Raw genomic sequence first — 4,364 nt, forward strand, 5'->3', positions numbered from 1 at the left:
GAAAGAAAGAAAGAAAGAAAGAAAGAAAGAAAGAAAGAAAGAAAGAAAGAAAGAAAGAAAGAAAGAAAGAAAGAAAGAAAGAAAGAAAGAAAGAAAGAAAATGTGGCACATATACATCATGGAATACTATGCAGCCATAAAAAAGATGAGTTCATTTCCTCTGCAGGGACAAAGATGAAGCTGGAAACCATCATTCTAAGCAAACTATCACAAGGACAGAAAACCAAACACTGCATGTTCTTACTCATAGGTGGGAGCTGAACAACAAGAACACATGGACACAGGGTGGGCAACATCACACACCAGGGCCTGTCAGGAGGTGGAGGGCTGGGGGAGGGATAGCATTAGGAGAAATATCTAATGTAAATAATGAGTTGGTGGGTGTAACAAAACAACATGGCATATGTATACTTATGTAACAAACCTGCACATTGTACACATGTACCCCAGAACTTAAAGTATAATAATAAAAAAAGAAAAATGATAGCTGTGATTTATTAGCATGAAAAAATGCTCAATATTTTTTTCAAATGAGAAAAGGAAACTAGAGAACATTATGTATACGACAGTCCCATCTGTGGCTGTGTGTGATGGGGGGTGGTTTAAGAGAGAGTTATATGGAAGGAAACGGGTTATCTCTTGATAATCACATTTCTGGACACATTTGCTACCCTTTTAATATTTTTCTGGTTTGCCAGCCTTTTAATATTTTTCTGGCTCATTAGATTTGTTTATTAATATAAACTATCATTTTGTCTAGAAAAATAGACACCCTTGCTTAAGTAAAATATATTCATTCTTCAGAGCCCTTGGTCATCAACTCAAGGAGGGGATAAGGAGGGCAGGACAAATCTCTTCATTTTTCAGATGGAATATCTGAGAACTAGAAGAGAGATGACGGACCTTGCCAAATGGCCACACAGCAAGTTAATGTCGAAAGTACTCAAAAAGTATATTTGCTAGCTATTATATAATTAGCCATTATGTAGAAGTACAGGACACTTACCACAATCATTAGGTACTTATCTTAGGATGCAAGATTTATACTATGAATTTAGGTGGTAAACCTAAATAGCTATGGACAAATAGCATGTGCCATAAAAATTTGAGGAATTTCAGGCTTCTGGTTAGATAACAGAAAACCTTAGAGCAGCAGCTTGGAAAGAATTCACATGGTAAATGGTTAGGAAATATGGCTCCTAAGAACAAAAGGGCAGGTGGATACTGGAAACCCACAGTTTATTCCATTCCTATTTGTATGGGTTCCCCATGCCCCCGTAGTCTGTAATCCTTTGTAGCTCTCATTTATACTTTAGTTTTTTCCACTCACTGTGTGCCCTTCAAGGACAAGAACCATCCCACATTCACCAGTAGTCCACAGCACCAAGCTCAGCAGCAGATATAGAAAAGGCAGTCAGTAGGTGGGTGCTGAGAGAAGAGATGAATGGATGAGGCAGTATCACTATGTACAAGACCTTGGAGACCCACAGACCATTCTTGTTCTTATCTACTTCCCACATTTTCTAATTTTCCTCTCCAGTATATAGGTGAAATTAATACATATATCACTTTTCAGGATACAAGATGCAAATACGTAAGTGCTGGGGAAGTGACAAATTAGAGCCACTGTCCTACCTGTTTCCCCAGTCCCTCAACTCCTGGCTCTGCCTAGGGCTCCCTGCCCAGAAACAGATGCTGCTCTCTCTCTTGCCAGCTTGCTGTGCTGACAGCTCTAATTGCTAAATGAACAGCCTGTGTTTCTAGTAGGGAAAGAGGTTTTCAAAAGAGTGTTTGGGCTCCTGCAGCCCTGGAAAGGGAACACAATATTGTGCAATCAGAAACTACCACCTCAGCAGGAGAGATTTTCCATTACAGGAGGGGTAAATTTGGAACCTGGAAGTATTCTTGGAATTTTGGTTCCCAGAGTATAGTGGGACACTTCTGATCATTGGGAATGTAGATGCACTTTGCTTTCAGCATGCAAGCTACCGTAGAAAAATAATGATTTGCAGAAGATAAATTGCATAATGGTAGTAAGGTTTATGAGTTCTGGAAATGTATTCAGGACATGAATCTTAAATAAATATTTATTTGATAAATAAGTATTTAAGAAATAAGTATTTATTAAATAAATAAGTACTTCTCAGGCATGTACATGTGGAATAGAGAAATCAAGAATTTTGAAAAATGAACCTTGAAAAAAAGAAAAAGCTTTATTCCTTGCTGGGGAATAAATCAGACAGTCACAAAGACATAACTAAAAATGCTAGACAAAAGTGATAAAGATAATATAACAGATACAAGTACTTGCAAAAAGAAATTATTACTCCCAATGCCCTTAAAATAGATGCATTTGCAAATGAATATTTAGATTACTGAAATCAGGAGAGACCTAAGAAACTGCTGGAGAAATCTGGAAACTATTTTATCAGCCATCTCTAATCTCAAATTTGCTCTGCAAAGTTTCCTTGTGATAAAGACCTTCGCCCAATGTTTCTGGTCGACATGGATAATTGATAACATATTTTCACCCACATAGTCTTGATTTTTCATTAGCATAATCATTTTATACCTAGCTGTATTTTAGTTTCTGGTAGCTCTATTGATAAAAATTAAGTGTTAGCTTTTATTTATAACTATTTTTAAGAAAAATGTTGAGCTCTGGAGTAACCCGCGAGCTCACACCGGCTTCTCTCTACCCTCAGCCTGCGCGCCGCCATCGCCGTCATGCTGGGCGCCGCTCTCCGCCGCTGCGCTGTGGCCGCCACCACCTGGGCCGGCCCTCGAGGCCTGCTGCACTCTGCCCGGACCCCCGGCCCCGCCGCGGCTATCCAGTCAGTTCGCTGCTATTCTCATGGGTCACATGAGACACATGAGGAGTTTGATGCTGGCTGGGTAACATACTTCAACAAGCCAGATATAGATGCCTGGGAATTGCGTAAAGGGATAAACACACTTGTTACCTATGATCTGGTTCCAGAGCCCAAAATCATTGATGCTGCTTTGCGGGCATGCAGACGATTAAATGATTTTGCTAGTACAGTTCGTATCCTAGAGGCTGTTAAGGACAAAGCAGGACCTCATAAGGAAATCTACCCCTATGTCATCCAGGAACTTAGACCAACTTTAAATGAACTGGGAATCTCCACTCCGGAGGAACTGGGCCTTGACAAAGTGTAAACCCCATGGATGGGCTTCCCCATGGATTTATTGACATTGCTACTTGAGTGTGAACAGTTTCCTGGAAATACTGATGATAACATATTACCTTATTTGAACAAGTTTTCCTTTATTGAGTACCAAGCCATGTAATGGTAACTTGGACTTTAATAAAAGGGAAATGAGTTTGACCTGGGAAAAAAAAAAAAAAGAAAAATGTTTAAACAGGAAAAACAAAAAAAAGTACATGGAACTATTACCTGCATCCAAAACTTGTTAAATTTTTGTCATATTTACTTCATATATGTGTGTGTGTGTGTGTGTATATATATTTTTTTTCAGTTATCATGACAGTTAATCTTTATTTTCTTAGAGATTGAAAACATTAAGAATATTCTCCCTATTAACTGCAATACCACCATTACAACGAACAAAATTAGCAATAATTCTCTAATGCTATCTAACATCTTCAGTACACATTTGTATTTTCTTAACTATTCCAAATGTATCAAAGGTATTTTAAAGCTTATTATTTAAATAAATGGTCATTGATATCATCATTACCACTAAATAACTATCACAGTATCATGTGTATTCTTAGTTATATAATATTCCCTCCTAACCTGTGCATTTAAGTTTGGCCAGCCTACTCAAGCACCTTGAGGTTGGCCCCCAGCCCTTTTCTTTCTTTTTTTTTTTTTTTTGAGACGGAGTCTTGCTCTATTGCTCAGGCTGGAGTGCAGTGGTACAATATCAGCTCACTGCAACCTCCGCCTCCCAGGTTCAAGCAATTCTTCTGCCTCAGCCTCCAGAGTAGCTGGGTCTACAGGTGTGTGCCACTGCGCCCGACTAATTTTTGTGTTTATAGTAGAGACGGGGTTTCACCATATTGGCCAGGCTGGTCTCAAACTCCTGATCTTGTGATCCACCCCCCTCGGCCTCTCAAAGTGCTGGGATTACAGGCGTGAGCCACCGCGCCCAGCCTGGGTATCTTGACCCTTTTTACAAGTTCTAGCTAGGTCCTCTTTCCCTTCTGTGTTGTTGTTGGTGTTGGTGCTGGTGGTGGTGGTGGTGGTGGTGGTGTTTGCCTTTATTCCTTACCTCCCTTTCATCTGGCTCCTAACCTTGTAGCTTTATTTGCTATTGTAACCTCTCAGACCTGACACTACTTTCCCTCTCCAATCTTAGTCTTGGCTCTCTTTTGA

The 4,364-nt window shown here is 39.6% G+C and overlaps 1 pseudogene across 1 annotated transcript; it reads left to right on the plus strand.

Moving 5' to 3' along the window:
• Positions 1-2,663: 2,663 nt before the first annotated feature.
• On the plus strand, positions 2,664-3,376 carry LOC113222945 (annotated as a pseudogene). The gene has a single exon (XR_003308574.2). The product of XR_003308574.2 is annotated as a cytochrome c oxidase subunit 5A, mitochondrial pseudogene (transcript).
• The last annotated feature ends 988 nt before the right edge of the window (positions 3,377-4,364 follow it).

This window comes from Piliocolobus tephrosceles, unplaced genomic scaffold, assembly GCF_002776525.5.
Source record: "Piliocolobus tephrosceles isolate RC106 unplaced genomic scaffold, ASM277652v3 unscaffolded_36658, whole genome shotgun sequence".
In the NCBI taxonomy this organism is placed as follows: Eukaryota; Metazoa; Chordata; class Mammalia; order Primates; family Cercopithecidae; genus Piliocolobus; species Piliocolobus tephrosceles.